We start from the raw sequence: 9,130 nt of genomic DNA on the forward strand, positions 1-9,130 counted from the left end.
CACATTGTTAGTCTTAGCTAGGGTCACTCTCATAGATTAGTAGGAGTTTCCATTAACTTAGGTGTCTAGCTCACACCCGAAAAACTTCCCCCACTTGACTCCAGTTCTCTTCCAGTTCTCCCTCTCTCTGTTTACTACACAATTAGGACCTTCTGTTTCTCTCCCTATTCCCTCTTCCATTCTGTTCCATCACCTGATCCACGCCTGATAAATATCTATTTTATTTCCACTTCTTAGTGAAATAAAGGATCCTTCTTTGGGTTCACATATAGACAGGTTATTTTTGAGAAAGACAAACTATGCAATCGAAAAAATAAAGCATCTTCAATAAGTTGCTGGTCTAAGTGAAAGTCTACATGTAGAAGAATTCAAATAAGAGCATATCTATCACCCTGCACAAAACAGATGTACAAGCAGATCAATGGTCCTAAAGGAAACTAGTCTGAGTGCTCATTCTGTGTTGAATCTCTCTGTGGTTTGGTTATCAGAATAACTCTGGCCTCATAGAATGAGTTAGGCAATTACTCCCATTTCTGTGTCCAGGAGTTTCTAGTTTGAGGAATATTGTTTTTAGCTTTCATTTGAAAGACTGATTGCATTCAATGCTAAAACTATCTATGCCTGGGCTCTTTCTTCATTTCTTCCTTCCTTCCTTCCTTCCTTCCTTCCTTCCTTCCTTCCTTCCTTCCTTCCTTCCTTCCTTCCTTCCTTCTTTCATTCCCCCTCCTTCTTCTCCTCTATTCTTTCTTCTCTCTTCTTCTCCTCCTCCTCCTCCTTCTCCTCCTCCTCCTCCTTCCAGTTGGGAGTCTTATAAAGACTCTTTTGATTTCCCCCTAATATCTATTTAAATTTTTATCTGGTCTTGACTTAACTTTCTTAAGTGGTATCTATTAAAAAAAATACTTCACTTCATATGGATTTTCTGATTTGTGGAAAAGAGGCTTTTCAAATAAAACTGAATGATTCTTTTGATTTTTTTAGTGTTTGTTGTTATGTCCTGATTTTCATTTATGATTTTGTTTATTTGGATATTCTCTCACTGGCTTTGATTTGTTTGACTAAGGATTTCTCCATCTTGGTGATTGTCTCAAAACAAACAACAACAACAACAAAAAACCCACTAAGTACTCTTTTTTTTCCTTGATATCTTCTATTTTTCTCTTTGCTTCCAATTTATTGATTTCAGTGCTGAGTTTGATTATTTCCTGTCATCTACTCTTCTTGGGTGTTTGAATCTTTTTTCTCCTAGAGTTTTTAAGTGTGCTGTTAAATTACTAGTTTTTAATCTCTCCAATTTCTTTATGAAGGCAATTAGTGTTTGCTTTTAGAACCACTTTCATTGTGTCCCATAATTTTGGGTTTGTACATTTAGTTTTTGTTTGTTTTTGTTTTTTTTTAAATTCTAGTAATTCTTTAATTTTTTTCTTTCTTTTTGTCTTGACCCGGTCTTCATTGAGTAGAGAGTTGTTCAGTTTCCATGAGTTTGTAGGCCTTCTATTGTTTTTGCTGTTGAATTTCAGCTTTAACTCAAGGCGTTCTGGTAAAATAAAAGGAGTTATTTAAATTTTCTTGTATCTATTGATGATGAATTAGTATATGGTCAATTTTGGAAAAGGTTACTTGTGATACTGAGAAGAAGTACATTCTTTTGTGTTTGCAGACCCGTGGGAATGTAGGTAGAGCTGTGGATTGGTTGGCTCTGTTACTGGCAGGCCTCCAGGTATTCAGGCAGAGCTGGAGGCCAAAAACTGGAACTCCTGTCTGCAAATCTTTTTAAGGGAAGTGGTCAGCTTGGTGCACTTTGGATCTAAGGCAATCACAAAAATGTTCTTCAAAAGAAAGAAAGAAAGAAACAAACAAACAAACAAGCAAACAAACAAGCAAAGAAACAAAGAAACAAAGAAAAGAGACAAAGAAAAGAAAAGAAAGGCAAAAAGGCAAGAGGGGTGAATCGGGGACTTGAAGACCTGCCGCGCAGGCATGAACAGGGACCTGGTTATACATTGGCCAACAAAAAGCTGGAGAGATTTTCAGCCCCATAGGAAGAACAACGATATCAACCAGAGCTCCCAGGGACTAAACCACCAACTAACGAATATACCTGGAGGGAGTCATGGCTCCAGCTGCATATGTATCATAGGGTGACCTTGTCTGGCATCAAAGGGATGGGAGACTCTTGGTCCTGTGAAGAATTGATGCCCCCGTATAAGGTGGTAAGGTGGCAATGCATGGCGGGTAGGGGAGCACCCTCATAGATGCAGTGAGACGGGGGTTAGATGGAGGATTCTCAGAGAGAAAACCAGGGAGTTGGATAAAATTGAAATGTAAGTAAACAATATAATCAATAAACATTCTTTATAAAGGATATCAAAACAAAAACATTGAATTCACTGTATTTCTGACTTTGAAAATAAAGAATGTGGGCACAAGACGGTTGCAGATATCCAGAAACTGAGCATGTCAAGGGCACAGATTTGCCCCTTGAGCTCATAGACGTCAAATCCTTTGACCACTTCACTTGAAATTTCTGGTGTCTACTTTAGACTTCTTACTTCCAGACATGTACATTAATAAGTACATATTAACTATGCCACCAAGCTGATACCAGTTTGGTATGACAATCGCACCTGTCCCCACAAATTCTTCTCATATCTCCCCACCTACACAGATATAGTGCTTTGTTTGTAATTAGTAAGCTATGAGTAGGGAGCATTCTACTACAAAGTCATATGTACTATGTTGTCTTTCTATGTATTATTGTAGAGAGTAACAAATACAGTATTTTACTAGTCTGTCCATTACACATGGCATATATTTAATTTCCATGGGAACAAAAATATACTGAAGGGAAAGTGCTTAATATTTTTTCTGGTTTTATCAATATAAAATCCACACAGTTATCCAGCATTTAAAAAGATACCCATTGAATCAATGAGAGCCCAATTGTTAATTTAAAATGAGAGATAAGAAATACCATAAAAATTTGTTAAGCAAAAAATAATTGTGAATAAAACTAATAAGAATTCAGCAATTAAAGGTCTTGATATAAGTAAAATCTTTATGTTACTCTATAATATCTACCCATTATGTGGTTTGTGATTGTTAAAATTGTGCAAATCGTATACAACTAAACTGCTTCCAAGAGTTTAGCTGTGTCTGTTAGTACAGAGATCTTGGTTTTAGCCCTTTTCAGGAAATTCAGAGTTCAACCATATCTCATGATCCATTTTGCTCTAATGATCATGAATTTACCCCACTTCATCTTGATGCTTATTAATGATCTTCATGGCACAGGAAGAATTCTTTCAGAGGTACTAATTGGTAATTGAAAGAGAAAAATAATGTGTATACATATGTCAAATGGGGAAACAAAATCAATGGTTGGAAAGAGATTAAAGAAATGTTAGGAAAATTAATTGTGAAGCAGCTGTAAAACTTCTTTTAAGAAACACAGAAATAAGTATTGTTGAATTTGCAGTTCCAATGAAATGTAAATTAGGAGGAAAAGTTACTGTTTTTGTCAAACAATTATGCCACTAAAATTGTGCTACATAGTGCAAGAAAAGAAGACAAGAATAATTACTATAAACATAGATCTTATAATGGACTGTTACCCAAAGTAAACTATTACATTTAGTATACAGGCATAGCATTATGGTAGTCATTGTTTTATTCTTTCTTGCAGAAGCATAGTAATTGAGGATCAGCATTTATGTTATACATATTATATAAATTATACATACATATGTGTGTGTGTGTGCGTGTTAATTTTGAACAGGTATATACATGAAAGACAAACTTAAAATATTATCCCATGTACAAAATCTGTCCTCTCCTTTTTCTTTGAACTGAGTTGTTAGCCTATATGGGAAACCTGGAAACATCTCAAGGACCTCCTTCAATACAATATCTTAGTTCAAGGAGGAGTAAATAATTACATCCTAGTACTTAGGTACATTTTTTTTTCACCTTGATGCTCTTAAGTAACACTTTAAAAAATAACAAGTGCTCAGTAATTGGGTTTGTGAGTGTCATGTGAATTCTTTATTTGATTAGAATTTTATTAAATCCACTCTTCAAATGTTTTAAGCTAACTCAACTAGTTGTTCAGCCCTTGTTTATACCTCCCTTAAAATATTTCAACATCTCAAAATAAATTCACATCTATCATCTGCCATTCTTAATCTTTTCTTGTAAACTGCAACATATAATTATAACGTTTTCTATGTATTAGTTGATTGTGGATATTGGAATAAAAAAATCTATGACTATTTTGTAACTAGCTTCTTGAGTATAACATAATTTTCATGAACAGTCTTGTTGTGTGATACATATCTAATTTCTTTATAAGGCTGGATAAAATTCCACCATGTGAATTTATTTTATATATATATATATATATATATATATACACACAGTTATCATTTGAATTTTTTAGTCTTTGGTATTAGGTGAATAATGAAGTCATTTTCATGAAATGGTGTTAGTATATATTCATTGTACATAATAGGTTTTAAAAGAGATTTTCAAACAGTCATATCATATAATTTTTATCATATTTAGCTGTATAATGTACTTTTAGGGCTTCTATGGCATCCATATAAGCTCCTTCATTCCAACATAGCTTGATTCTTCTTTCAAACTACCTGTATTAGTGACTTTATGTCCTACATAAAATGATATTTGTCTTTCTGTGTCTGAATTATATTGCTTAACAGGATAATCTCTGATTATATCAATTCTTCTGTGAATAATATAATTTTTTTCAGATTCAGCCAGATGTTTTATTATGTATCCCCAGGGTTAGAGTAGGTGGTTGAATAGCTATTCTTTCTTTTTTAATTTATTTATTTTTATTGAATATCATCTACATTTACATTATCAATAGTAAATCTTTCCTGATATCCTCACTCCCCTAAGACCCGCAACCCCTCCCCTTCCCCCTGCCTCCATGTATATGCCTCTCCACCCAACACCCTCCCTCCTTCCCCCTTGGTTTCCCTTTATTCTGGCCTCTGTTGAGCCTTTACCTGACTAAGGACCATTCCTCCCACTGATGCCCAACGAGGCCTTCCTCTGCCACATTTTTGGCTGGAACCATGTGTGCCCCTTGGTTGATGGTTCAGTCCCTGGGAGTCTTGGGGCATCTGGGTGGCTGAAATCATTTTTCTTCCCATGAGGCTGTAAACCCCTTCAGGTCCTCTGGACCATCCTCCAGCTCCTCCATTGGGAAACCCATGCCCAGTTCAATAGTTGGTTGTTAGCATCTGACTCTGCATTTGTAAGGCTCTTGCAGGCCCCTCCAGAGATAACCATGGCATGCTCCGTTTGGTATACACTTCTTGTCATCCATAGTAGTGTCAGGGTTTCTTGACTGCTTATAGGATGAATCCCCAGATAGGGCAGTCTCTGGGTGGCCTTTACTTCAGTCTCTGCTCCATACATTATCTTCCTTATTGCTCCTGTGACTATTTTGTTCCCTTTCTTAGAGGAACTGAAGCACTCTCACTTAAGTCCTCCTTCCTCTTGAGCTTGGTGAATTGTAACTTGTTTATTTTGAGCTTTTGGGCTAGCATTCACTTTTTATAGTGAATACCATGTGTGTTCTTTTGTGATTGGGTTGCCTCGCACAGGATGACATTTTCTAGTTCCATTCATTTGCCCAAGAATTTCATGAATTCATTGTTTTTAATAGCTGAATAGTATTCCATTGTGTATATATACTATAGTTTCTGTATCCATCTCTTTTGAGGGACATCTGGGTTCTTTCCATCTTCTGACTATTATAAATAAGGCAGCTATGAACATAGTGTAGTATGTGTCCTTATTACATGTAGGAGCATCTTCTGAGTATGCCTAGGAGTGGTATAGCTGGGTCCGCAGGTTGTACTATGTCTAATTTCCTGAGGAATTGCCAAACTGATTTCCAGAGTGGTTTTACCAGCTTGCAATCCCACCAACAATGGAGAAGTGGTCCTTTTCCCCCACATCCTCTCCAGCAATTGCTGTTCCCTGAGTTTTTCATCTTAGCCATTCTGACTGGTGTAAGGTATAATCTCAGTGTTGTTTTGATTTGCATTTCCTTTATAACTAAGGATGCTGAACATTTCTTTAGGTACTTTAGAGCCATTTGAGTTTCCTCAGTTGAGAATTCCTTGTTTAACTCTGTTCCCCATTTTTAATAGCAAAAAATATTATACACAACAAAAGATCTTCTGGGGGAATCATGATCCTTGGCCTCAAGCTCTACTACAGAGCAGTAGTGATAAAACCTGTTTGGTATTGGTATGCAGACAGGCAGGAAGATCAATGGAATAGAATTGAAGACCCAGAAATGAAGCCACACGTGCAGTGACTTGGTATTTGACAAAGGATCTAAAAACATCCAGTGGAAAAAAAGATAGCATTTTTAACAAATGGTGCTGAATCAACTGGAGATCTGCATGCAGAAAAATGCAAATAAATTCATTCTTATCTCCTTGTACAAAGCTCAAGTCCAAGTGGATCAAGGATCTACACATAAAACCAGACACACTGAAGCTTATAGAGGAGAAATTGGGGACAAATCTTGAACAAGTGGGCATAGGGGAAATGTTTCTGAACAGAATACCAAAGTCTTATGCTTCTGTAAAGCAAAGGACATAGTCAATAGGACAAATGGCAAGCAACAAACTGGGAAAAGATCTTTACCAACCCTACATCCAATAGAGGGCTAATATCCAATGTAAACAAAGAACTCAAGAAGTTAGTCTCCAGAGATAAATAACCCTAATTAATTTTGTTTTATTAATGACTTACATTCAATTACACATATTTTTATAATGTTAAAAGAGAGAATAATGCAATAATTAAAATATAAGATTATATTCTCTTATCAGACACCTAGACCAATTAAATAGCTTGGATATTATAAACAGTGTTGCAACAAATACTGATGTACAGATGTTTCTATGCTGTGTGCATTTGGTGGCCTTCAGATGAATACTGAGGAGTCATTTAGACAGGTCATGTAGTTGAGTTTTTTATTTGTTTGAGTAAACTCCATATTTATCTCCATAGTAAGTATCACAACTGACAATTGCATAAGCAAGGTAACAATGTTTCCTTTGTGCTGAATTTTTCATCATAATTTCCCTTTTGTTTTCTTAGTAATGGCTATTTTTTCCCAAACTGATGTGAGCTAGGATCTCCATGCTATTTCAATGTGTATTTCCCTGTTAGTAAAGGCTCTCATTATTGGAATGTGACTTATAGGATCAACTTATTGCTTGACTTTAATTTTTAAATCTCTTTTTGATTAAGTTGAAATGATTTTTGTTATTCAAATATGGACTGGAATGGAGTAGGGAGGGAGAATTATCTCTCTTTACTAGTTTGAAGGCACTAGTTTGCTTAAGGCACTTAAGGTGTGCTGGGCATGGACTTGGTTACACTCTGAAAGTGGAATGCTGACTGTACTCATAACATGTAGGTCGGCTTAATGTGCATATAAAATTATTGTGCTTCATTTAACATTGACTCACCTTACCACTTCAATAACTTTTGAGGAAAATAGAGTATATAATGTTTGTTTTAGATATTAATTATTAAGTTAAGAAATGGAAGGAAAATGAGACAAGTAATAACAAGTGTAACAATGAGAACAAAAGGAAATGAGGAGGAGAAAAAAAAATAAATGAAAAATAGCATTGGGGTAGAGGAAGGGGAAACAGTATTCAGACATGAGAAAATGGATCAAAAGTTAGAAGCCCTTACAAGGGAAACACAAAAATCATTGAAAGAAATGCAGGAGAATATGGGTCAAAAGGTAGAAGCCAATAAGGAGGAAATGCAAAAATCACTAAAAGATATACAGGAGAACTTGGGTCAACAGACAGAAGTCATGAAAGAGAAAAGGCAATAATTTCTTAAAGAATTACAGGAAAACACAAACAAGCAAGTGAAGTACTGAGCAAAACCATCCAGCATCTAAAAACTGAAGTAGAAACAACTAGGAAATCGCAAAGGGAGACAACTTTGGAGATAGAAAACATTGGGAAGAAATCGGGGCCATAGATGCAAGTATCAACAACAGAATACAAGAGATAGAAGAAAGAATCTGAGATGCCGAAGATACCATAGAAACCATGGACACAACAGTCAAAGAATATACAAAATGTAAATAGCTTGTAACCCAAAGCATCCAGGAAATCCAGCACACAATGAGAAGGCCAAACCTAAGAATTAGAGGCATAGATGAGAGTGAAGATTTACAAATTAAAGGGCCAGCAAATATCTTCAACAAAATTAATGAAGAAAACTTCCCTAACTTAAAGAGAGAGATGTCCATGAATATACAAGAAGCCTATAGAATGCCAAACAGACTGGACCAGGACAAAAATACCTCCCGTCACACAATAATTAAAACCCCAAATGTACTAAACAAAGAAAGAATATTAAAGGCAGTAAGAGAAAAAGGCCAAGTAACATAAAGGAAGACCTATCAGAATCACACCAGACTTCTTACCAGAGACCATGAAAGCTAGAAGATCCTGGGCAGATCTCATACAGACTCTAAGAGAGTACAAATGCCAGCCAAAACTACTATACCCAGCAAAACTCTCAATCACCATAGATGGAGAAACAAAGATATTCCATGACAAAACCAAATTTGCACAATATCTCTCCACAAACCCACCCCTACAAAGGATAATAGGAGGGAAACACCAATACAAGGAGGGAAACTACACCTTGGAAATAGCAAGATAGTAACCTTCTTTCATCAAATCCAAAAGAAGATAACCAATCAAATACAAAAAAATAAGATCAAATATGACAGGAAGTGATAATCACTATTCCTTAATATCTCTTAAAATCAATGGACTCAATTCCCCAATAAAAAGACATAGACTCAGAATGGATTCGTAAACAGGTCCCTACAATTTGCTGCATACAGGAAACACACCTCAGTGTCAAAGACGAACACTACCTTAGAGTAAAAAGCTGGAAGATAATTTTACAAGTAATTGGTCTCAGGAAACAAGCCAGACTAGCCATGCTAATATCAGATAAAATTGACTTTCAAACTAAAGTCATCAAAAGATACATGAAGGGCCACTTCTTGATGGCCAAATAAAAAAATACAACAAGA

The sequence above is a fragment of the Apodemus sylvaticus genome, chromosome 15, assembly GCF_947179515.1.
Source record: "Apodemus sylvaticus chromosome 15, mApoSyl1.1, whole genome shotgun sequence".
Classification (NCBI taxonomy): Eukaryota; Metazoa; Chordata; class Mammalia; order Rodentia; family Muridae; genus Apodemus; species Apodemus sylvaticus.